The 27,062-nt window shown below is 43.3% G+C and overlaps 1 protein-coding gene across 1 annotated transcript in view; it reads left to right on the forward strand.

Moving 5' to 3' along the window:
• Window positions 1-21,045: 21,045 nt before the first annotated feature.
• TRIM2 (tripartite motif containing 2) overlaps window positions 21,046-27,062 on the forward strand; it is a 189,633-nt gene continuing 183,616 nt past the window's right edge. Inside the window, exon 1 of the mRNA XM_025268199.3 lies at window positions 21,046-21,187. The gene's annotated coding sequence lies outside the window, so the exon portion shown is untranslated. The remainder of the gene's footprint in view (window positions 21,188-27,062) is intronic.

Below are 27,062 nucleotides of genomic sequence, written 5' to 3' on the forward strand. Positions count from 1 at the left end.
CCTGGGTCCCGCCCTGCACTCCACGGACTGGCAGCATCTCCTCGAGGACAGCCCAGGGTCCAGTTCCAGCCAAGAATACAGAGAAAGCCTGGTGCCAGTGGCAAGGGAGAAAGTGCCGAACAATCTCATCAGCATCAGCATCTTTCTCATCACCCTCAGAACTGCTTTTCAGGCTTTATTTCATTTCCTGCTCTGGTAATGTGCAGCCCTAATCTGAACACGGATGCCTGCCCCAGGCCCCTGGGTTCTGGTTGGTCGGTGGCTTGCAGCTTATCTAAAAGGACAGAAGGCTTCTATGACTCAGACAGCTAAGTGCCTCTTCTTTTCAACAAAAGGATTTGGTAGCAGAAAGGCTCGTTTCTCTCTTATCTTCTACAGACGGTGATATACATGCTCCTCTTTCCAAGTTCTAAGGATTACCATATTGGGACCATTGTCTTGACAATGAAATGTTAAATGTGCCACAAAATATCTGAGGTGAATTGTATGAAAAAGTATGCTACACTTACTATCTGATAAATTTTAAAATGTCTGAACGTATACAGAATGAAAAGAATATGGTCCAATCATCTTTAGTGCTGAATCTTTCTCCTATCCCTGAAAGGTTTTTATCAAAACTCCTTTTATAGGTTTTTAGAAGTTTCCTTGGTGCTGGCTCAGATGGTAAAGAGTCTGCCTACAATGCAGGAGACAAAAGAGACATGGGTTCGATCCCTGGGTTGGGAAGATCCCCTGGATGCATGGCAACCCACTCCTGGAGAATCCCCATAGACAGAGGAGCCTGGAGGGCTACAGTCGATGGGGTCACACAGAGTCAGACACGACTGAGGCACTGACCCTTTGTACTTTGATGACAAGAAAGAGCTCTGACATCAGGTAGGGCTCTGAGCTCATGTCTGGCTCTGCCACATGTACTCGCTGGGATCTGGTGTGAGCTACAGGGTCGCTTTGTGCCAGACTTCCTCAGGAGCGCTCTGAGCAGAGGGCTGCTGGGATGACTGCCCGAGACAAAGCAGGGGCAGAAGGCTAGCCGGGTGCCTGGTACAGGGAAACCCTCCAGAGACGTTAGCTGTGATCATCAGGCTTAACCACTGCTCACTCTTTGGGAATACATCTGTAACACAGAATCATATCTGTAGCATGTGAGTACTCTGGCCTCTTTTGAGTCAATTTCTGAATTTTACAAACCAATGAATGCAGAGTTTAGGAGACATGAACAGGGATCTTTCTTATACAAGACAAATTAAAGGAAGAAACCAGATGCTATAAAACAAAGGCAGCCTCTGTTTTCACCCTGAGGGTTGTTTGCTACCACGGGCTGCTGGAGCACAGGAAATTCTTTGCTTCCAGCATCTACAGGAAAGTAATTTGTGCCCAGTGTCTGCCCCCACGGTGCCCATGTTGCCCGGAGCTCGGCACACGCACTGTGCATTCACAGGCCAGGCACTGATGAGCCTTGATGAGCGTCATGTCTAAAATCACAGACATGGGCAACAAGGCTTTCCTAGGAGGCACAGGGCAGAGCCAAGGCTAACGAACTCCTACTGCACCCGCCCCCTCGGGACTGGCTGGGCTTCAGGAGTGGGGGTGGGGGTGACGTGGGGTTAGGGGGAGGCGGGGAGCATGTGGAGGAGGGCACAGCTAAAAGCCCAGCTCCAGACTCCTTGGGTGCAACCATAAAATCACAGGGCCTAGACAGAAGTCAGTGAAGAGTCTTGATAAACGCATCGGTAATCAGCTTTTTAAAATGATGATAAAACACGCATAACGAATAATTTACCATTTTAGCCATTTTTCGGTGTGCAGGCCCACGTCCACTCATATTGCTGTGCAATCCATCTCTGGAAAGGCACATTTTTGTTGAGGTTGTTGAAGACAGGGAATCGAGGATGAAGTTTTATTAAACAAAACGTCGTAAATACACTTAACGCATGTCCATACAACCAGGAGAAACGAGGTCTAACAGGAATTGGAGGGAGGTCCTGCTGAGTGGGAAGCAAGCCGCCAGCTGAGCTCTAAGAAACAGACTACTGCTGGTCCTCTGCAGCAGGCACTCCTCATCGAGCAGCTCCCGCTGACTTTGTTCCGCTAGGGCTGTGGTCACTTTGGACAGAATGGAGGGAAAATGAGTTTGCTTTTGCTTCTGACACCTTGTCGTGCCCTGCGTCCCTTGCCCCCCTTCTTGCCCCGACTCCAGCACGTGGTCCCCTCGGCCACTCCTCCTGCTCCAGAGTAAAGCCTGGAAGCCTCTGGTACCCATGGCCCTCCTCATTCTCACAGCGCCCTCCCAGCCATCCCTGGCCACAGCCCTGGCTCTTCCCTGGGTGGCAGAGGTCAAGACGTCTGTTTCCCCCTCCATAAAGTGGGAATAGGGCCTGCATCCCAGAGTGCAGGAGGCTGAAATACAAGACCTGCACTGAGCGCCTGGGCTAGGCGCTCCAGACACGCCTCCTCACCTGGCTGACCCATCAGCCATGCAGTGGCAGGCTGCCATTCACGTTTTTTCTTTTTCTTTCTTCTTTCTATTAAAAAATTACTGACTCAATGCATTGGGCCAATGCTATGCACTCTTTGAACTACAACGAGAAAAGGAACATAGAAAAAAATGGAACAAGTATGCAAAGAAATACACACAGAGCAGAGCACCCAGTAGATGTGCAGCCGCACACTAAGCCTACAGTCTCAGCTACGAGCGACAAGCGGTGGGGAGGCTGCGAGCTTCCCCAGAGGGAGCTGTTTCCTTCAGAGTGAGAGGGAGATGGTAGGTGAAGAGTGTGTAGAATTTGGGCAGATGGGATGGGAGAGCAAAGTGTGGTCTTCAGAACCCAAAGATACCCACCTCTGCACCGTGTTGGCTCCTCTCCTCCTATGCGTCTGGCCCTGAGAGAGGATTAGCAAAAGAGGGGGGTTCACTCACAGCCAGGAGAGTGCTTCGGTGATCTCAGGCTGTGGCAGGGAAAGGCGACAATGACTGACTGCTATTTGGATGAAGTGTTGGAATGATCTGAACGAGGGTCGACTTGAGAAGAATCCGGAGTACTGGATAAGAACAGGGACAAGATAACTCCGTGAACAACTCTGAGCGGTCCAGTTGTGGAGTGCACATAAGGAAGAGATTACTGGATAGCCCACTCTCTCCTCTATTGATTCCACCTCATCTCATTCGGGTCACCTCTAGCTTCCTCCTCCCTCTTCTCTTCTCCATATAACGCTGTGAACCTCTCTGGGTGACCCTCACGGTAGAGAAACTTTTCATCTTTAACGTAGATGTTTTATCAATGGTGCTGTATAGAAGGAGAAGCTATGAAACTACTGTAAAAATAAGACTGATAACTGGAAGCAGGAGGCTTAAGTCCAAACCCTGACTCCAGGGAGCTCCTGACTCCAAGGAACATTAATTGACAGGAGCTCGTCAAATGCCTCCATACCTGCGCTGAAACCAAGCACCACACAAGGGCCAACAAGTTTCAGGGCAAGACATACCAAGCAAATTCTCCAGCAACAAGGAACACAGCCCTGAGCTTCAAGATACAGGCAGCCCAAAGTCACCCCAAAACCATAGACATCCCATAACTCATTACTGGACATTTCATTGCACTCCAGAGAGAAGAAATACAGCTCCACCCACCAGAACACCGACACAAGCTTCCCTAACCAAGAAACCTTGACAAGCCACCTGTACAAACCCACACAGAGCAAGGAAATGCCACAATAAAGAGAACTCCACAAACTGCCAGAATACAGAAAGGACACCCCAAACTCAGCAATTTAAACAAGATGAAGAGACAGAGGAATACCCAGCAGATAAAGGAACAGGATAAATGCCCACCAAACCAAACAAAAGAGGAAGAGATAGGGAATCTACCTGATAAAGAATTCCGAATAATGATAGTGAAATTGATCCAAAATCTTGAAATCAAAATGGAGTCACAGATAAATAGCCTGGAGACAAAGATTGAGAAGATGCAAGAAAGGTTTAACAAGGACCTAGAAGAAATAAAAGAGAGTCAATATATAATGAATAATGCAATAAATGAAATTAAAAACACTCTGGAGGCAATAAATAGTAGAATAACAGAGGCGGAAGATAGGATTAGTGAATTAGAAGATAGAATGGTAGAAATAAATGAATCAGAGAGGATAAAAGAAAAACGAATTGAAAGAAATGAGGACAATCTCAGAGACCTCCAGGACAATATTAAATGCTACAACATTCGAATCATAGGGGTCCCAGAAAAAGAAGACAAAAAGAAAGACCATGAGAAAATACTTGAAGAGATAATAGTTGAAAACTTCCCTAAAATGGGGAAGGAAATAATCACCCAAGTCCAAGAAACCCAGAGAGTCCCAAACAGGATAAACCCAAGGCGAAACACCCCAAGACACATATTAATCAAATTAACAAAGATTAAACACAAAGAACAAATATTAAAAGCAGCAAGGGAAAAACAACAAATAACACACAAGGGAATTCCCATAAGGATAACAGCTGATCTTTCAATAGAAACTCTTCAAGCCAGGAGGGAATGGCAAGACATACTTAAAGTGATGAAAGAAAATAACCTACAGCCCAGATTAGTGTACCCAGCAAGGATCTCATTCAAATATGAAGGAGAAATCAAAAGCTTTTCAGACAAGCAAAAGCTGAGAGAATTCAGCACCATCAAACCAGCTCTCCAACAAATACTAAAGAATATTCTCTAGACAGGAAACACAAAAACGGTGTGTAAAATCGAACCCAAAACAATAAAGTAAATGGCAACGGGATCATACTTATCAGTAATTACCTTAAACTTAAATAGGTTGAATGCCCCAACCAAAAGACAAAGACTGGCTGAATGGATACAAAAACAAGACCCCTACATATGTTGTCTACAAGAGACCCACCTCAAAACAGGGGACACATACAGACTGAAAGTGAAGGGCTGGAAAAAGATTTTCCATGCAAATAGGGACCAAAAGAAAGCAGGAGTAGCAATACTTATATCAGACAAAATAGACTTTAAAACAAAGGCTGTGAAAAGAGACAAAGAAGGACACTACATAATGATCAAAGGATCAATCCAAGAAGAAGATATAACAATTATAAATATATATGCACCCAACACGGGAGCACCGCAGTATGTAAGACAAATGCTAACAAGTATGAAAGAAGAAATTAACAATAACACAATAATAGTGGGAGACTTTAATACCCCACTCACACCTATGGATAGATCAACTAAACAGAAAATTAACAAGGAAACACAAACTTTAAATGATACAATAGACCAGTTAGACCTAATTGATATCTATAGGACATTTCATCCCAAAACAATGAATTTCACCTTTTTCTCAAGTGCACATGGAACCTTCTCCAGGATAGATCACATCCTGGGCCATAAATCTAGGCTTGGTAAATTCAAAAAAATAGAAATCATTCCAAGCATCTTTTCTGACCACAATGCAGTAAGATTAGATCTCAATTACAGGAGAAAAACTATTAAAAATTTAAACATATGGAGGCTGAACAACATGCTGCTGAATAACCAACAAATCACAGAAGAAATCAAAAAGAAATCAAAATTTGCATAGAAATTAATGAAAATGAAAACACAACAACCCAAAACCTATGGGACACTTTAAAAGCAGTCCTAAGGGGAAAGTTCATAGCAATACAGGCACACCTCAAGAAACAAGAAAAAAGTCAAATAAATAACCTGACCCTACACCTAAAGCAACTAGAAAAGGAAGAAATGAAGAACCCCAGGGTTAGTAGAAGGAAAGAAATCTTAAAAATTAGGGCAGAAATAAATGCAAAAGAAACAAAAGAGACCATAGCAAAAATCAACAAAGCCAAAAGCTGGTTCTTTGAAAGGATAAATAAAATTGACAAACCATTAGCCAGACTCATCAAGAAACAAAGGGAGAAAAATCAAATCAATAAAATTGGAAATGAAAATGGAGAGATCACAACAGACAACACAGAAATACAAAGGATCATAAGAGACTACTATCAACAATTATATGTCAATAAAATGGACAACGTGGAAGAAACGGACAAATTCTTAGAAAAGTACAACTTTCCAAAACTCGACCAGGAAGCAATAGAAAATCTTAACAGACCCATCACAAGCACGGAAATTGAAACTGTAATCAAAAATCTTCCAGCAAACAAAAGCCCAGGTCCAGACGGCTTCACAACTGAATTCTACCAAAAATTTAGAGAGGAGCTAACACCTATCCTGCTCAAACTCTTCCAGAAAATTGCAGAGGAAGGTAAACTTCCAAACTCATTCTATGAGGCCACCATCACCCTAAAACCAAAACCTGACAAAGATCCCACAAAAAAAGAAAACTACAGGCCAATATCACTGATTAACATAGATGCAAAAATCCTTAACAAAATTCTAGCAATCAGAATCCAACAACACATTAAAAAGATCATACACCATGACCAAGTGGGCTTTATCCCAGGGATGCAAGGATTCTTCAATATCCACAAATCAGTCAATGTTATACACCACATTAACAAATTGAAAAATAAAAACCATATGATTATCTCAATAGATGCAGAGAAAGCCTTTGACAAAATTCAACATCCATTTATGATAAAAACTCTCCAGAAAGCAGGAATAGAAGGAACATACCTCAACATAATAAAAGCTATATATGACAAACCCACAGCAAACATTATCCTCAATGGTGAAAAATTGAAAGCATTTTCTCTAAAGTCAGGAACAAGACAAGGGTGCCCACTTTCACCATTACTATTCAACATAGTTTTGGAAGTTTTGGCCACGGCAATCAGAGCAGAAAAAGAAATAAAGGAATCCAAATTGGAAAAGAAGAAGTATAACTCTCACTATTTGCAGATGACATGATCCTCTACATAGAAAACCCTAAAGATGCCACCAGAAAATTACTAGAACTAATCAATGACTATAGTAAAGTTGCAGGATATAAAATCAACACACAGAAATCCCTTGCATTCCTATACACTAATAATGAGAAAACAGAAAGAGAAATTAAGGAAACAATTCCATTCACCATTGCAACGGAAAGAATAAAATACTTAGGAATATATCTACCTAAAGAAACTAAAGACCTATATATAGAAAACTATAAAACACTGGTGAAAGAAATCAAAGAGGACACTAATAGATGGAGAAATATACCATGTTCATGGATTGGAAGAATCAATATAGTGAAAATGAGTATACTACCCAAAGCAATTTATAGATTCAATGCAATCCCCATCAAGCTACCAACGGTACTCTTCACAGAGCTAGAACAAATAATTTCACAATTTGTATGGAAATACAAAAAACCTCGAATAGCCAAAGCTATCTTGAGAAAGAAGAAGGGAACTGGGGGAATCAACCTACCTGACTTCAGGCTCTACTACAAAGCCACAGTTATCAAGACAGTATGGTACTGGCACAAAGACAGAAATATTGATCAATGGAACAAAATAGAAAGCCCAGAGATAAATCCACGCACATATGGACACCTTATCTTTTTTTTTTTAATTTTATTTTATTTTTAAACCTCAAACACTGTATTAGTTTTGCCAAACATCAAAACGAATCCGCCACAGGTATACCCGTGCTCCCCATCCTGAACCCTCCTCCCTCCTCCCTCCCCATACCATCCCTCTAGGTCGTCCCAGTGCACCAGCCCCAAGCATCCAGTATCGTGCATCGAACCTGGACTGGCAACTCGTTTCATACATGATATTACACATGTTTCAATGCCATTCTCCCAAAAAGGAGGCAAGAATATACAATGGATTAAAGACAATCTCTTTAACAAGTGGTGCTGGGAAAACTGGTCAACCACTTGTAAAAGAATGAAACTAGAACACTTTCTAACACCATACACAAAAATAAACTCAAAATGGATTAAAGATCTAAACGTAAGACCAGAAACTATAAAACTCCTAGAGGAGAACATAGGCAAAACACTCTCCGACATACATCACAGCAGGATCCTCTATGGCCCACCTCCCAGAATATTGGAAATAAAAGCAAAAATAAACAAATGGGACCTAATTAAACTTAAAAGCTTCTGCACAACAAAGGAAACTATTAGCAAGGTGAAAAGGCAGCCTTCAGAATGGGAGAAAATAATAGCAAATGAAGCAACTGACAAACAACTAATCTCAAAAATATACAAGCAACTCCTACAGCTCAACTCCAGAAAAATAAATGACCCAATCAAAAAATGGGCCAAAGAACTAAATAGACATTTCTCCAAAGAAGACATACAGATGGCTAACAAACACATGAAAAGATGCTCAACATCACTCATTATCAGAGAAATGCAAATCAAAACCACTATGAGGTACCATTTCACACCAGTCAGAATGGCTGCGATCCAAAAGTCTACAAGCAATAAATGCTGGAGAGGGTGTGGAGAAAAGGGAACCCTCTTACACTGTTGGTGGGAATGCAAACTAGTACAGCCACTATGGAGAACAGTGTGGAGATTCCTTAAAAAACTGGAAATAGAACTGCCTTATGATCCAGCAATCCCACTGCTGGGCATACACACTGAGGAAACCAGAATTGAAAGAGACACGTGTACCCCAATGTTCATCGCAGCACTGTTTATAACAGCCAGGACATGGAAGCAACCTAGATGTCCATCAGCAGATGAATGGATAAGAAAGCTGTGGTACATATACACAATGGAATATTACTCAGCCATTAAAAAGAATACGTTTGAATCAGTTCTAATGAGGTGGATGAAACTGGAGCCTATTATACAGAGTGAAGTAAGCCAGAAAGAAAAACACCAATACAGTATACTAACACATATATATGGAATTTAGAAAGATGGTAACAATAACCCCGGGTATGAGACAGCAAAAGAGACACTGATGGATAGATCAGTCTTATGGACTCTGTGGGAGAGGGAGAGGGTGGGGAGATTTGGGAGAATGGCATTGAAACATGTGTAATATCATGTATGAAACGAGTCACCAGTCCAGGTTCGATGGACGATTCTGGAAGCTTGGGGCTGGTGCACTGGGATGACCCAGAGGGAGGGTATGGGGAGGGAGGAGGGAGGAGGGTTCAGGATGGGGAGCACGGGTATACCTGTGGCGGATTCATTTCGATGTTTGGCAAAACGAATACAATATTGTAAAGTTTAAAAAAAAAAAGAACAGGGACAGGACTTGGGCCCAGCTCGATCACACATGTGCTGTGTGATCTCTCACTTAGCCACTCTGAACCTCAGTATCTTCATCTGTAAAATGGAGTTGAACTTCAGAGGGTTATTTGAGAATCAAATGAGATGAAGCATATGACAGCGTCTGACATACAGTCAATGCTTGATAAATCTCAACTATAATCATATACATTGACATCACCAGATGGTCAACACCAAAATCAGATTGATTATATTCTTTGCAGCCAAAGATGGAGAAGCTCTATACAGTCAGCAAAAACAAGACCAGGAGCTGACTGTGGCTCAGATCATGAACTCCTTATTGCCAAATTCAGACTGAAATTGAAGAAAGTAGGGAAAACCACTAGACCATTCAGGTATGACCTAAATCAAATCCCTTATGATTATACAGTGGAAGTGAGAAATAGATTTAAGGGCCTAGATCTGGTAGATGGAGTGCCTGATGAACTATGGAATGAGGTTCGTGACATTGTACAGCAGACAGGGATCAAGACCATTCCCATAGAAAAGAAATGCAAAAAAAGCAAAATGGCTGTCTGGGGAAGCCTTACAAATAGCTGTGAAAAGAAGAGAAGCGAAAAGCAAAGGAGAAAAGGAAAGATATAAACATCTGAATGCAGATTTCCAAAGAATAGCAAGAAGAGATAAGAAAGCCTTCTTCAACGATCAATGCAAAGAAATAGAGGAAAACAACAGAATGGGAAAGACTAGGGATCTCTTCAAGAAAATCAGAGATACCAAAGGAACATTTCATGCAAAGATGAGCTCGATAAAGGACAGAAATGGTATGGACCTAACAGAAGCAGAAGATATTAAGAAGAGATGGCAAGAATACACAGAAGAACTGTACAAAAAAGATCTTCACGACCCAGATAATCACGATGGTGTGATCACTGACCTAGAGTCAGACGTCCTGGAATGTGAAGTCAAGTGGGCCTTAGGAAGCACCACTACGAACAAAGCTAGTGGAGGTGATGGAATTCCAGTTGAGCTATTTCAAATCCTGAAAGATGATGCTGTGAAAGTGCTGCACTCAATATGCCAGCAAATTTGGAAAACTCAGCAGTGGCCACAGGACTGGAAAAGGTCATTTCATTCCAATCCCAAAGAAAGGCAATGCCAAAGAATGCTCAAACTACCGCACAATTGCGCTCATCTCACACGTTAGTAAAGTAATGCTCAAAATTCTCCAAGCCAGGCTTCAGCAATACGTGAACCGTGAACTTCCTGATGTTCAAGCTGGTTTTAGACAAGGCAGAGGAACCAGAGATCAAATTGCCAACATCCGCTGGATCATGGAAAAAGCAAGAGAGTTTCAGAAAAACATCTATTTCTGCTTTCTTGACTATGCCAAAGCCTTTGACTGTGTGGATCACAATAAACTGTGGAAAATTCTGAAAGAGATGGGAATACCAGACCGCCCGACCTGTCTCTTGAGGAACCTGTATGCAGGTCAGGAAGCAACAGTTAGAACTGGACATGGAACAACAGACTGGTTCCAAATAGGAAAAGGAGTACATCAAGGCTGTATATTGTCACCCTGTTTATTTAACTTCTATGCAGAGTACATCATGAGAAATGCTGGGCTGGAAGAAGCACAAGCTGGAATCAAGATTGCTGGGAGAAATATCAATCACCTCAGATATGCAGATGACACCACCCTTATGGCAGAAAGTGAAGAGCAACTAAAAAGCCTCTTGATGAAAGTGAAAGAAGAGAGTGAAAAAGTTGGCTTAAAGCTCAACATTCAGAAAATGAAGATCATGGCATCTGGTCCCATCACTTCATGGGAAATAGATGGGGAAACGGTGGAAACAGTGTCAGACTTTATTTTGGGGGGCTCCAAAATCACCGCAGATGGTGACTGCAGCCATGAAATTAAAAGACGCTTACTCCTTGGAAGGAAAGTTATGACCAACCTAGATAGCATATTCAAAAGCAGAGACATTACTTTGCCAACAAAGGTCCATCTAGTCAAGGCTATGGTTTTTCCAGTGGTCATGTATGGATGTGAGAGTTGGACTGTGAAGAAGGCTGAATGCCAAAGAATTGATGCTTTTGAACTGTGGTGTTGGAGAAGACTCTTGAGAGTCCCTTGGACTGCAAGGAGATCCAACCAGTCCATTCTGAAGGAGATCAGCCCTGGGATTTCTTTGGAAGGAATGATGCTAAAGCTGAAACTCCAGTACTTTGGCCACCTCATGCAAAGAGTTGACTCATTGGAAAAGACTCTGATGCTGGGAGGGATTGGGGGCAGGAGGAGAAGGGGACGACAGAGGATGAGATGGCTGGATGGCATCACTGACTGATCTGATCTGATAATCATTTAAGAAGCATAAGAGAGAAAACATGAACTATTTGTTCAGTAAGTGGTGATCAATAAATGTAATTTTCCTCATGCTCAAATCACTCATGAAAGTTTTAAAATAAAGACAGCAAATCAGACGTAGGATGTGACAAGGTGTCAGAAGTAAAAACAAAATCAGGATCTGTTTTTGATCATAATACCATACATTTTTCATGCTCAGTTCAGTTCAGTCAGTCATGTCTGACTCTGCGACCCCATGAATTGCAGCACGCCAGGCCTCCCTGTCCATCACCAACTCCCAGAGTTCACTGAGACTCACATCCATCGAGTCAGTGATGCCATCCAGCCATCTCATACTCTGTTGTCCCCTTCTCCTCCTGCCCCCAATCCCTCCCAGCATCAGAGTCTTATCCAGTGAGTCAACTCTTCGCATGAGGTGGCCAAAGTACTGGAGTTTCAGCTTTAGCATCATTCCTTCCAAAGAACACCCCAGGGCTGATCTCCTTCAGAATGGACTGGTTGGCTCATGCTACTGATGTTCTTCAGAATTAGTTTACATTTTGAGGGTCCAATATTCTCACGTAGTTCAGAAAAAGCAGTAAAATAAGCCTCTTTTCCTTTGTATCTCCAGTTTTTCTCCTTGGCCTTTTCTAAGCTTTTGCTTTGAGAATTCGCACATACATTCTGCACTGCATCACAGCAAGAAAAGCCTTACAAAGATCAGGGAATTACTCAGAGTCATGGCAATGGGCAGCAGTCAACCTGGTGTCTGCATATTTGAATTCTGAAAGTTTGAAAAACAGTTGCAAAACTTCCATGAGAGATCTATGAAAAATCTAGGCAAAATAGAACTTTGAAGAACAGTCAAAATGATATTCTAGTTTCAATCTGAGCATCTTTAAACTAAGTGTCACATTTTAAAGCTGTAAATGACAAAAAACTGAAATCAGGTTGCTTTCTAAGATAAAGGGAGTTTACTGATTCAGTAGTAACTGGAAATCTAGAGATACTGATTTCAGGGGAGGTTTGGTCCAGAAGCTCAAAAGACGCCACCTAAGGCCAGGTTTCTCTCCTCCCCATTCTGCCTTCTATGGTGCTGGCATTATCCGCAGGCTCCATGAGGAGGCCCCAAAGGCAGCTCCAAGGTCTCCCTTAATGGAAAATAGCTACAGCAGCTCCAAAGGTCACATTCTCATACCATACTATCCACAGTAAAAGAGATAGTCTCTTCTCCCAGAACTGCTACAACAAAAAAGGCTTATTTTCCCCCAAAGCCTCAGCCAATATCTTCTCCTGGCTCACTGGCTGTGATTAGCTTAGAGCCAATCCAGGTGACTTGGGGGCATGAGTGGTATGCCCCCAAGTCACGGTTTAAGATTATAGGGCCCACTTCTGGAATTTAGTTTCGATCCCACCCAAATCAAGTTTCCTCTGGAAATTCAAGGATCTATTGCCAAGCTGGGGGAATAAACGCTGGGGAGCAAATAACCAGTGTGCACTATATTGCATTTTCAAGAGGGAGCACTGGGTTCACACAATTTGTGGTTACAGATTTGTATACTAAAATCAAAGGCAAGGGACTTCCCTGGTGGTCCAATGGTTAAGATGCCATGCTTCCCGTGCAGGAGACATGAGTTCAATCCCTGGTTGGGGAACTAAGATCCTACATGCCCCGTGGCAAAAAGAATAACAATAATAAATAAATTAATTAAAACAAGGGCAAGGGAAATGTGTGTTTCTCAGCTGACTTGCCCTTTTGATAGACTACAATAACCAGGAAGGCTTTTAGTGCTTGGCAGTGTTGTACCTTGGCTCTGTCCTGGAAGGGAGGAGGTGAGCATGACATTTACAAATAAGTAACCAGAGGCCAAGGTCAAATGAATGCAGGGCCTAACGATTTCCCTAAACAAAGAAACCTGTCTGCTGCCTTCCTGACCCTGCTCCCCTCTGAGGGTGCTGTTGGCTCTAGCCCAAAGGGCTCTGTGTTCTTTGGCTTCTGTTCACGTTAATGAGATCACCCGATCTCAAATGACATTGTCCTCTGTCTAATGCTAATAGACATATATTTTTAATGTTTAGATGGATCGTGTGTACCTTAAAAGGAAAACAGAGTTTAAGGCCCAATTGGAGTTAAAGACGGTGCTTAGCCTGCTGTGACCAGAGAGGACTGGAAATGGGAGTAGGGGTTGGCATGACGCTCACACAGGCAGAGCAGCTCAAAGCCTCCGTCTCAGCTGCCTACTTCCCCCCACTCCAAGTGCACCCCGGGCTTCCAGCCTGGAAAAAAGGAGCCAGGATAAGTGGTTTCTATAACGTAATGGGGCTAAATGAATGGTTTCTAACTCCCAACTTTCAATTACAGTTTACACATGGTTTTAGTAATAGAATTGAAGGTAACAAGAGATCAACTGGAAGAAAGATGTGGAATCAGATTTTCCAGTGTTCCAAATTGCTCAGGGAAAGGGGCTATTCGTTTATTCATCAAATATTTTTGTCATCCAGCAAATATTTATCCCAGGCCCACTCTGGGCTGGTCTGGGGGTACAGTGGTGAACATGACCCAGTCTACATGGGGTTTATGGTCTAGCCCAGAAGCTGTAAGCAATAGCCAAGTGATCATGCAATTCCACTGAGAGCAAGGATTTTCAGTGAAATTGCACATTTAGGCACAGCCAAGAAAGTCTTAGATGAATTTTGTGGATGAAATGATTAGAAAAATTCTCAGTATAGAACACTTTTAAATGCTGGATAAAATGTCAAAAAACTATAATCTTTTTCATCAGTTTTGTTCAGGTATTATTTACATATAGTGAAATTCACTGATTTTAACTGAATAATTCGATGAATATTGACAAATGTATAGAGTCACATAAACAGCACCACAACCATGATATAGTACATTTCCATCAACCCACAAAATGACCTCTACAGTCAGTTCTTTCCCCTCCCCCTAAGACCCCTGGCAACCGTTGATCCTGTTACTATAGTTTTGCCTATTCTAGAACATCATATAAATGAAGTCATACAGTATGTAGTTTCTTGTGTTTGTAAGAGGAGGTCATCCAGAGGACCTGAGCAGCTGAAGGTCCCTACCCGCTCCCCTGCCCTTGGAACGTGAGCTCTGCCTGCTTCCCCATTCTAGAAGCTGCCCCAGGATGCAAGCCTGGAGATAGTGATGTGCTGCTGAGCCCACTGAGAGAGTGTACGTGACCAAACCCAGCTAAGGCCTCTCTATATAAATTGTTAAGAATCTGGCAGACAGGTGTGAAGATGTACTCGTCTGTGGCTGCCCCAGAGAAGCCTTGTACGTTTCCTTGGTGATTAAACCTGCCACCTACCAATCTGAAGTGGTCTGCCTCTTTCTTCAGTCTGTCCCTGCCCTCTGCGCACAGGAGCCAGTTTCAGATTTCAGAATAAAGCAGATCCACAGTATTTGAAATCTTCCTCTCGGTGCCACACTTTGGAGATTTCTCCATGCTGTTGTGCATGTCAGGAGTCTGCTCCTTTCTACTAATGAGCAAGCAGCGTTCCACTGAATGGATATACCACAAAATGTTTTATTAATTTAACTGTTGATTGATGTTTGAGCTCTTTCTAGTTTTTGGCTGTTATGAATAAGTGAATATAAACATTCACCTATAAGTCTTTGAGTACACATATATTTTCACTTTTCTTGGGTAAATATTTAGGACTGGAATGGTTGGCTCATATGGCATCATAAGCAGAATTCTAAGGCAGGCTCCCAGTGGCCTCATCCTTGCGTAATCCTCTCCCCTTTAAGTGCCAGTGGAACCTGGGACGATGATGAGCTATTGCCTCCATGACTGCCTCCTTTGCATGGCAAAGGGAGATTATCCAAGTGGGATTAATCTAATCATATGAACCTTTTAAAAACTTTTAGACAGAAAAGAAAATCAGGGAGATGCAAGCACAGGGGAGATTGAATGTGTCCTCACTGACTTGAAGACTGAAGGAATACGGACAGCCTCAAGGAGCCAAGAGAAGCCGTCAGCTGACAGCGGACAGAGAAGCAGGGGCCTCTGTCCTGCACGCACAAGGAGCTGCACTGTGCCAACACCTCTGAGCTTGCAAGCAGAGTTCATCCTGGAACCTCCAAAAGAGGACCCATACTGGCGAATATCTGACTTCAGTCTTGTGATACCATGAGCAGACAATCCAGCCATACCGTCCCAGACTTCCAATCTTTACAATCTAACGAGCTAATAAGAAATGTAGTTTTAAGGCCCTAAATTTTTAGTTTTGTTACAGCAATAAAAAGCTAGTACATTCAGTGTGTCATGTTTAACTGAAGAAACTGCTAAATTGATTCCCGACATAGCTACACCATTTTAAGCGGCCACCAGCAATGTCTGAGAGTTCCAGTAGCCCCACATTCTTGACAATACTTGATATTGTCGGTCTTTCAGCTCTTCTTGTGCAGTGCCATTTCATTATGGCATTTCAAATTTTGCTTTTCCGTGATGACTAATGATGTTCACATCTTTTCGTGTTCTTATTTGTTATCTATATATCTTTTTCAGTGAGATATCTGTCTAATTTTTTCCCTCATTTTAAAAAATTGAAAAAAATGTGTCTTACTCTTTCAAAGTACTACAGTATTTTGAGCACTACAAAGTACTGTAGTACTTTGGTGGTAAAGTGAAGGGAAGAGAAGGCAGAACTATGAAAAAGCTTGACTGTCAAGGGGAAAGTGAAGGGAAAGCAGGCCTTCGTTGAGAGAGAAGGAGACGGGGTCTCTGCCAACCTCAGTCTCAGTTTGAATGATCGCATCCAGGAGGTAGAAAATAAAAAGCTTTGGGCTTAAGTGGGGTGGGAGGCCAGAATTCCTGAAACATAACACAATGGTAATACAACCTACCTGCTTAAGGAGATGTTACCTACCTCAGCCTTGGCACTGGAAGAAAACTCTGTCCAAAGCACTTCTAATCTTAAGCTTCTACTCAAAAGTGTTTGAGCCTGAAATTTACATCTCCTACATGGACTTGAAAACTTTAAACATAAAATTTATTTTGAAGTTGTCCCAAGTTGAAAGTGCTCCTTACCTCCCCAGCCCACCTACCTCCCACCCACTCAGCCCACCTAACGCAGAACTCAAAGGGACCCCACTGATAAAGTTCCAAGGTATATGAATTCACAATAAATAAAAATCACAAATAAGGAAATAAGAGTCATAAGAGATAATAAACTGCTGTGTCAAACCTATAAAGACTAGCAATTCTGGATGATTGGGCATAGAATATTAAATAAGTGTGTTTAATATTTTTAAATATTAGATAAGATAATGAAATAAAAACATAACAAAGAATGAAACATTCCAAATTGACAGATAACCTATTAATAGAAAAAAGTGAAAATTACATGACTGCTGATTCCTCAGTACCAACAGTGAAGCCAGGAGACAGTGGAATATCTCCAAAGTGCTGATTGAAAATAGCCATGAACCTAAAATTATATGTCAAATGAAACCATATTTCAAGGACAAAATCAAAAGAAAGACATTATCAAGCCAAGCTGAGATTTCAGTAACAAAACCCCTCACTATGAATGTTCTTAGGGATGTACTCTAAGAGAAGGAAGAATGATCCCAGAAGGGAGTTCTGAGAGGCAAAAAGGAATGATGAGAATACAGGTAAAGACTATGGGAAAATATGGGGCTTCCCTGAGAGCTCTGCTGGTAAAGAATCTGCCTGCGATGCAGGAGACCCCAGTTCAATTCCTGGGTTGGGAAGATACCTTGGCAAAGGAAAAGGCTACCCACTCCAGTATTCTGACCTGGAGAATTCCATGGACTGTATAGTCCATGGGGTCGCAAACAGTCGGACATAACTGAGCAACTTTCACTTTCACTTTTCATGGATAAATATACAAACAATATTGCACATATAAAATAACAATGTCTAATTGAAGTGTCAAAAATATCCAATATAGAATTAAAATCATGGGGAAAAAATAACCTAACAATTGGGGTTCATGTATTTGCTGTAAAGGACATATTCTTCTACCTGCCAGGCCCTGTGCTATGTATTCTTCAGGTCTTACATCACTTAATCCCCCCAACCACCTTACGAGGAAGGTGGTGTTATTAGCCTATTATTCAAATGAGAAAACACATATAGCCAGGAAGTATCAGCTGGGACTTAAGCCAAGTCCTTTTGATTCTGAGCCTCTTCTCTCAAGCAGTCTACCACACTGCTTTCACTGGTAACATTTGTTGTGAAAAATATAGGCAAGTGTAAAGAAAATATAGACACGTGACATAGGCAAGTGTAAAGCCTACAATTTCCCTGCATCATCACTGTCATATGCACAAATACACACATGCATAACTTTGAAAAAATTGGGATCATAACTACTGTTTTGCATTATAGTTAATATTACTAAGTAATATAATATTTTAAATATAATCATCTTGCTCTTTATTTTTGGAGCAAAATTTTTAATGGTTCATTGTATAGTGTTTTTTTAACCTTTTTATTGTTCAGTTGCTTATTTGTGTCCCACTCTTTAAGACTCCATGGACTGCAGCATGCCAGGCTTCCCTGTCCTTCACCATCTCCCAGAGTTTGTTCAGACTCATGTCCATTGAGTTGATGATGTCATCGACTATCTCATCCTTTGTCACCTGCTTCTCTTCCTGCCCTTAATCTTTCCCAGAATCAGAGTTTTTTGCAATGAGTTAGCTCTTCACATCAAGTGGAGCTTCAGCTTCAGAATCAGGCCTTCCAATGAATATTCAGGGTTGATCTCCTTTAGGATTGACTGGTTTGATCTCCTTGCAGTCCAAGGGACTCTCAAGAGTTGTCTCCAGCACCACAATTTGAAGGCATCAGCTTTCCGGCGCTCAGTTTTCATTATGGTCCAACTCTCACATCTGAACGTGACTACTGGAAAAACCATAGCTTTGACTAGACGGACCAATGTCAGCAAAGTGATGTCTATTCTTCTTAATACACTTTCTAGGTTTGTCATAGCTTTTCTTCCAAGGAGCAAGCGTCTTTTAATTTCACGGCTGCAGTCACCATCTGCAGTGATTTTGGAGCCCAAGAAAATAAAGTCTGTCACTGTTTCCATTTTTTCCTCATTTTTGCCATGAAGTGATGGTACCAGATGTCATGATCTTAGCTTTTTGAATGTTGAGTGTTAAACCATCTTTTCACTCTCCTTCTTCACCCTGATCAAGAGGCTCCTTAGTTCCTCTTCGCTTTCTGCCATTAGAGTGGTATCAGCTGAATATCTGAGGTTGTTGCTATTTCTCCTGGAAATCTTGGTTACAGTTTGTGATTTATCCAGCCTGGCATTTCCCATGACATACTCTACATATAAGTTAAATAAGCAGGGTAACAATATACTGACTCGACATACTCCTTTTTAACACCTTTATCCCTACTCTTCTGTATTCTACAGTATTCACTGTTAATTTTTGTTAGATGTGAAGATAATCTGCTTGATATTTTTATTTTCTCAAACTTGAAATGTAGTAAGAGAGAGAAGTGGATATCTATTCTATTGCTGACTATACATTTTTTGTTTTCGAGATCTTTTGCAAATAAACATTGCAATCACACAATTCCAAAATTATGTGCTTCAAAGCAGATTTGGGATACAAAATGTGGATTTTCAAAACATGTAAATTAAATAGTTATTCTTGATGAAAGTCTTTGCTTTATGACAAAAATGACTTGTATGTTTTCTTTCACATAAACTGTTTTCTTAGAATATAGAAATATCACTTCCTTTATGAAAATTAGGCTCATGTGGAACTTTTAATAGAAATGCATTTATGACTTTTAAAGAGATTGTTTGTGTGTACACACACGTATATATACAAATATGTATTTCAGTCTCAGCCCAGAGATTGATTAATATCATTATATTATTACAATCTATGTAGTAAAATCTCATCAATTCAAATATACCATTGATTTCAAACTTAGATTTGAAAAATAGAAGTTAGAGTAAGGAGAAACCAATATGGGGTATGTATGTTTGTTTCTGCAATCCTGTAATGCCTTGCACAAAGCACATCAACTTGTTTCAGTTTACTTTTGAATACCTACTTATGGTTTGACGAGTATAAAATGCCTATACACAAAAGTAACAAGATGGAGTACTAACACTGAACGAACCTTTGAACAAATATGAATAGTCTCATCCACATTTCTCCTTTTCCCCACCCAAACCATCACCTGAAATAGTTTAATTTTGTAACCATGTGTTTATCGTAACCTACTATTCACAGAGACCATCTGCAGTCAATTATTATTCCCAAGAGGTCTCCCCTTGGCGTCACTCATCTCTGTGGGCCTCTCCTCCCTTCTACCCAGAGCTGGTTAGTGCTCAGTCTGTGCAAAATAACTTTATAGTATCTTAAGCAGAATAAAGACAAGTAATCATGCTGCAGAGAATGATAGACCTGCTTCTAAAACCTAGTATGAACTCAGTGGGGGTGCATAGGGGAGCTACGCGGTCCGCGGAGTCTGCGTTGTCCATTAACTCCACCCCCACGCAGGCTCCCGCGGCTCCGCCTCCATTCCCAAACATCGCTCACTGCCCTCCTGTTTCTGCCCTCCCGCCTTAGAAAATCTCTTTAAATCTTTGATTTAAAGCAGGCGTCCATTGCCACCCTCGGACCGCCTCATGCTAGGTCGCGGTTGTCCCGGTAACAGCGTGTCTGAAGGAAGAGCCGGCTCTCCGGAGTTTCCACGGAAACCACTGGCGGCAAGAAGCAGGTGCGGCGGACGCAGCCCGGCGGCGCTGCAAGGCGCCCTCGGGGCGGGGCGCGGAGGACCGCCCCGTGCGCCTGGTATGGGTTATATGTGCACCATATTTTATTAAGCACTATCTTTGGTGGGCTATTTCACTGGTAGAACAGAACCACTAATTCCTTCCGTCTCGATACAAACCCAGTCGCTCTCGAGGTGCTGTCCGCGCTTTAGGGATGGTCCAAATCGAGGAGGATCTGCAAAGGAGCCCTCCCCTCTCCTCCCCTAACAATAATTCTGCGGGCCAGGATCCTGGCCAGGAGAGGCTGGAGAGTTCGTGTGCGCGACAGAACATGAGGGAAACCCAGGTTGATGAGCTTCCTGCCCTTTGCATAGTGCCAGGATATTCTACCAGTGCCCAGAAAAATCAAGTATTAATAGATTTGAGGTTTGCTGTGTTGCTCTAAGTAAGTCCTCTTTACATCTGTGACGCAGGTTAGGTTAATTGGAAAGGCACTAGCCTCTTGTTTTGTTTTACAAGTATCGTTGGGAAGAGTATCAGATCTCTGCTCAGAGCGATTAGGAAAGAACTGAGGTTTCTGGACAGTTCGTAGGTTAAGGCTGGCGTTTGACCCTTCTCCTGTCCTTGCCTGCGCAGTCATTCCGGCTGCGGCATCGCCTGAGCTGAGGCAGGGTGAAAGCCGCGGCCGAACGTGCGCTTCTTGGTCCCTAGCCCGTCATCTTTTGTGTCTCTCGGGGAGGGAGGGGAGGGGCTGTCTGACACAGTTATTAAACCTGGCAGCTGCGTTGGCGGCACCGAGGCGCATTTTGAGTGAGCTTGCAGAAAATGAGGGGCTTTCAGCCGGGCACCAGCGTGTCACTTCTCGCTGCCTGAAAGGCGGGTTTCAGAGCGCTTTCTCTGGCTTCTATTAGCAGTGGCCACTGAGAGTGCACGCACTTGGCGTAAACAGTGGGAAACGTGAGTATTTGTGGCTCCGCGCCGCGGGCCAGCGGCTCGGCTCCTAAGGCTTCTAGCCGGGTGGCGGGGACGCAGAGGCAGCAGAGGAGAGGCCGGCGCGCGGGGGACGGGCTGTGGGAGGGCCGCGCGCCGCCACGCCTGGTCTGTAGGTGGTGCGCGCCGGCGCGACGAGGAGGCTACAGCCCGGGCGGCTGCGAGAGGAGGCTGGAGCGCCCGGTGTCTTGAGCACGCTTTGGGATCTGGGCCTGTGGTTTGGAGTCAGATGCACAAAGACGTCGGGCCTAGGCAGCCGGTGTAGACAGTCCTGTGCTGCCCCAGGACCTCCGGTCCTTTTTGAGAGAGAGGAGAAGCTGCATTTTACGGTTGGCTCGAAACAATGAGGTTAGGCCAGTGTTTCCCCGCCCCGGAGGACCTTTGCGCGCTGGCGGTGAGCATCTCGGCCAGTCCCATGGGGACCCCCGTGTGGCAGCGCCGCCGGGAGCTTCGCGCACCTCCAGAGGTCGGTGCATCCGGATCCCTTGGGGATTTCAGAGCCTCTTGGGGCTCAGGCCCCAGTCCCTGAGCGAGCTCCCTCCCTTTTCCTCCTCGAACACTGTGTTCTAACTGGGCTGACATTTTACGAAGATCCTAGAAAGGCGAAGAGACCTTAATTCCATCTTTTCTTCCCGAAGTTATGAGTGTGAAGAGGTGTGGTATTTTTCCTTACTATCGATTGCTAGAGGGAATCTTGAAGTTCGCATCGGATATATATATATATATATATATATATTTACATACATATTTCTGGACAAGATTTCCCATATTACAGAACTGGCATCATACCAGGATCTCTCGGTCGTCTGTGTATTTCTTTAAAAACCTTGGCTTTCCCCTAGGGGTTCCAAGGAGTGTCTAACAGCCTCAGTTGACACCAGAATATCATGTTTACGATTTCGTGTGCGTTTCCATGTCGACCTGGTTCAGGCCTGAACGTGGGATACTGAGAGGTAGTATCTCAAGCCTCACTCTTGCCGCCTCTGTGGCTGGCCTTCTAGCTGTGTTGTCTGGCCATGAGTGTCAGCAGCTGATGGCCATGGAAGGGGTCACCTTCCCCAGGGTCTGCCAGAGCCAGGGCTCCTTGAAGGTTAGGTGTGTGGGCAGTCAGCTGTGGGCAAACTGCTAAAAGTTTCCAGGCCTCAGTTTCCTAATCTATAAACTGGGCACGACAAAGTAACACAGAGATGCACTAAGGTTTGTGCTGGTCTTCAGATCTCACCACACTAAACAGCTTTTCTGTTATAACTTGATAGTTGAGATTATCTTAATGAAAAAGAAAAGAAAGGAAAGGAAAAGCCTACAAAATGGAAAAACGCATAAATAGCCCTAAGAAAAGCGGTTATCAAGTTAGCTTAGAAAACTTAAAAACAGACTAGCCTGTTGGTTGTAAATTACTTGATTTGTAAGTAAAGAAGTAAAACTGTCATAGACACGCATATGAGCCCTTTATTTCTAGAATTTCTTTTTGGCCAACCTGTGGGGCTTGAAGGACCTGTTTGCCAACCAGGATTGATCCTGGGCCATAGCAGTGAAAGCCCAAAGTCCTAACCACAAGGCCACCAGGGAACTCCCCATATGCCTTCTTTAGTTTTACATGATCAGGTTGTGACCCTAAAGAAAGTTTGACATCTGACAGGAAAATAAAGCTTTCTTTGCTCCCAGACTTGGTTTTCCATCCTGCAGTGTGGTTTCTCGGGCTTCTGCAAATGAGTTTCTCGTTAACAAAAACCAGATGATAATTAAGTTTAAAAAAAAAAAAAAGAAATTAATGTGGTTCTGAGATGTTAAGTATAATATGATAGAACTGGAAATAAATACGCCTACTGAATTCTACTTTAGTAAAATAATGCTTTAGGTGTTGTTTTTAATTTTGTTCATTGTACTTTAAGAAGAATATGGAAAAACTGGAGGAGGAGTTCAGAATGGAGCAACCAAAATAACTTAATGAAGCAGAAAAAGGAGAAGCTTAAAAACAATTTTTTTTAAAATCCTGAGGCTGGGTGAGTTTCTGAAAAGAATGGAGTAGAGAAAACCAGGTTTGATAGAACAGAATGAACTTCTCAAATGGTGAAAGATTAAAATGAGGAGCTTCTCAAAGAGAATAATTTCCCATCTGCCCTTCATGGTCTAGCCCCAACGCTCCCTAACCTGGCTGCCTGTTTGAATCACGTGGGGACTTTAAAATCCTTCTAAGGCCCGAGTTCCTCCCCAGGCTGAGATTCTGATTTAACTGGTCTGAACATGAGTGTGGATATTTTGTCAGAGCTCCTGAGGTGAAACATTAGGTAGGAGAGCCTTGGTCATGCCTAAGAGGGCAGAGTCCATGGCTGCAGGAGCAGCAGGGAGCTGACGGGGCCACAGGAGAGAAGACCGCTGTGACCCACACGGGCTGTCAGCCAGCTTCGCCACATCCTGTTTCATCAAGGGTTTCTGGAAATCCAGTTGTTTACTGATAAATATGGAATCTTCAAATCTTTAAGGGTTGCAACTAATTAAGAGTAAAACATTTTAAAGTGTATTGTGCTTGCCAAACAAGACACATCTGCTGAAACAGGTCCCCATGCCAGATTAGGCAACCTCAGCAGCAGACATCTGCCTTCTCTTCAGGGAGGAGCCGGGCTGGACTAGGGGCTGTCCTGGGGCCTCTTCTAGTTTGAGTTCTGTTGTTTTGCTTTGTTTTGTTACTGTAGTAAATTTGTTTATTCTTTTAAAATTATTTTTAACTGAAATACAATTGTGTTACAGTGTTAGTTTCAGGTGTATAACAAAATAATTCAGTTTTGTGTGTGTTTGTGTGTGTGTATCTATTTCAGATTCTTTTCCCTAACAGATTATTACAAGGTATTGAGTATAGTTCCCTGTGGTATACAGTAGGGCCTTGCTGGTTATCTGACTCTTTGCAACTCCATGGACTATACAGTCCATGGAATTCTCCAGGCCAGAATACTGGAGTGGGCAGCCTTTCCCTTCTCCAGGGGATCTTCCCAACCCAGGTATCAAACCTGGGTCTCCCGAATTGCGAGTGGATTCTTTACCAGCTGAGCCACAAGAGAAGCCCAAGAGTACTGGAGTGGGTAGTCTATCCCTTCTCCAGTGGATCTCCCCAACCCAGGAGTCGAACGGAGGTCTCCTGCATTGCAGGTTGATTCTTCACCAACTGAGCCATCAGGGAAATCCCATTTTATATATAGTAGTGAGTATATGCTAATCCCCAACTCCTAATTTATCCCTCCTCCCCTTTCCCTTTGGTAACCCTGAGTTTGTTTTCTATGTCTGTGGATATATTTCTGTTTTGTATATAAGTTCATTTGTATCATTTTTTTAGATTCCACTTATAAACAATAGCATATGATATTTATCTTTGTCTGACTTATTTCTGTAGTATGATAATCTCTAGGTCCATCCATGTTTCTACAAGTGGTATTAATTCATTCTTTTATATGGCTGACTGATATTTTGCTGTATTAATATATATGTACCACATCTTCTTCATCCATTCATCTGTTAATGGATACGTAGGTTGCCTTCGTGTCTTGGCTATATGAACATTGGGGTGCGTGTATGTTTTTGTATTATTGCTTTCTCCAGATACATGCCCAGGAATGGGATTGCTGGGTCATACGATAGCTTTATTTTTAGTTTCTTAAGGAACTTCCTTACTCTTCTCCATAGTGACTGCATTAATTTTCCTTCCCACAAACAGTGTAGGAGGGTTTCTTTTTTGCCACACCCTCTCCAGCATTTATTATTTGTATACTTTGATAGATCTCTCTTGATTATTTGAATGAAGAAATGTCCTCTAGTTCCCTAAGCTTCCCCTGGATCTAAGTTAAGGGAGCTGGGGATTGGGATGGTGATCATGGGCCCCTGTGGTAAGAGGTCCCCAGCGTCCTCTCTGCCCAACATCTCCCACTCAGAGTTTCTGGCTCTGCTGATTATGAAGGTAAGGAGAATGACGACTGGGAGGCTGGCTCCATTCTATGGGAGGTCTGGCAACTGTCCTGAAGCTGCTTTTTGGCATCACTTGGGTTAGGAGGGGCATGGTCTGTGCATATAAGCAGCTCTGATGCTGAAACATAATTTTCAAAAGTTCCCAGTTCATACATCTTTTGAATTTCCCTCTCACCTTCCCTAAGCTACACAAACAACAGAAAAGGGTGTGTCTCCACAAGCAAAGGGGAGGCACTCAGAACCACTTTCCACAGATGAGAACCTAGCCAGAAGTAGAGAAATGCAGAAGACCTGAAAATGTGACTTGGCAGGATGCTCCCTGCCTCTTCTCTCTGGGTTAGGACTGCTGTTATTTTGTGTGAATGTAGGGGCAGGTGAGGTAACGGGAAGTCAGGACACCTGCCCTCTCTCTGGCTGTCCTCCCCCTCCCTGCCCCGCAGTGCTGAGACCAGGGTGGTGCCTCCCTTCCCAGAAATGAGGCAGCCTTCCAGGCTAACACCGAGCCCTGGGTGTGCACAGTGGCAGGGATTCAGCACAGAGGGGGTGACCACTTAGCCCAGGGCAATGAACAGATGCCAGCTTTGTTCAAAACAGCTTTGTTAAGCCAGGTGGCACTGTACATAAATGGAAAAAGCTTTCTTTAGCAGCTGCCATTTTCCCTCCCCATAGGCTCTGTAGAACAGGCAAAACCAGAGTGATTGAACAGATGCATGGCTCCACTCTACTGGCTGTGAAAACCCTCCCAGAGCCATGACCATGCTGTCTTCAGTGCTTTTGCCAGCTTCTCGGTTCTCCAGTCATAGAAACAACACCTGAGACTTCCATGGTGGTCCAGTGGCTAAGACTCCAAGCTTCTAATGCAGAGGTTTGATCCCTGGTCGGGTAACTAAGATCTCACATGCTACGTGGCACAGCCAAAATATTATTTTTAAAAAGCAGCATCCATGATCAAAAATTTCACTGTCAAGGAAAAACGAAAGAGAGATTTGAAGTTAAAATGTAGAAATGGCCCAGAAAAGGGGGAAGGAGACAGGATCCAGGTGCTTGGCTGGATTCTGGATGCCAGAACCCAGAAATGTGTTTTGTAGAGGGACAGAAGCTACATCAACTCTCGTATCAAGCCACCAAGGCCTTAGGCTGCGGCAGAGATGCTCTGCCCTGGTATAATCTGCATGTGCTCGCACTCAGTCGTGTCCAACTCTTTGCAACCCCATGCATTGTAGCCCCCCAGGCTCCTCTGTCTATGGGATTTCCCAGGCCGGAGTACTGGAGTGGGTTGCCATTTCCTACTCAAGGGGATCTTCCTGATCCAGGGATCAAACCCACGTCTCTTGCATTGGCAGGCAGCTTCTTTACTACTGAGCCACCTGGGAAGCCCCTAATGCCTGCATGAAGAAAAAGTGGTTGACTCTCCTGGAATCCCATATGAACACATTCCCCACTGTCAGTCTCTGCTACTAGCCCGGGACCAGCTTCAGAAGAGTGGGATGTAAGGCGGGGTGCTGTGAGGTTCCTCTGAGGGTCTGACTCACACCACCATGCATCCCAGAATTATGGTCCAGCAATTGGCTGTAGGTAAGCCTGCTCCCACTCAGGTTCCTTTTAGTCCTGGGACCGAACTGCAGTGTGTACTTTGGCATCAGCCTTCCTTAATGTCTGTCCTCCTTCCGGCCGTAGCCCAGGCTGACTGTTATATATACCAATCACCTGCTCTCCAGCGGCCAGAACAACAAGTCCCGTCCATTTCTGGCTTGATAATGACAGGTTGCCTATGGAGCAGCCTGGCCCGTGCACGCTGTTGACCAGGGTGATGCAAGCAGCTTGTATTTTCCCTTCAGGTAGTTTTTTCCCATTCTAGAAACTTCCTGTTGGCTCTTTTTAGTAAATT

The sequence above is a fragment of the Bubalus bubalis genome, chromosome 17 (assembly GCF_019923935.1).
Source record: "Bubalus bubalis isolate 160015118507 breed Murrah chromosome 17, NDDB_SH_1, whole genome shotgun sequence".
Classification (NCBI taxonomy): domain Eukaryota; kingdom Metazoa; phylum Chordata; class Mammalia; order Artiodactyla; family Bovidae; genus Bubalus; species Bubalus bubalis.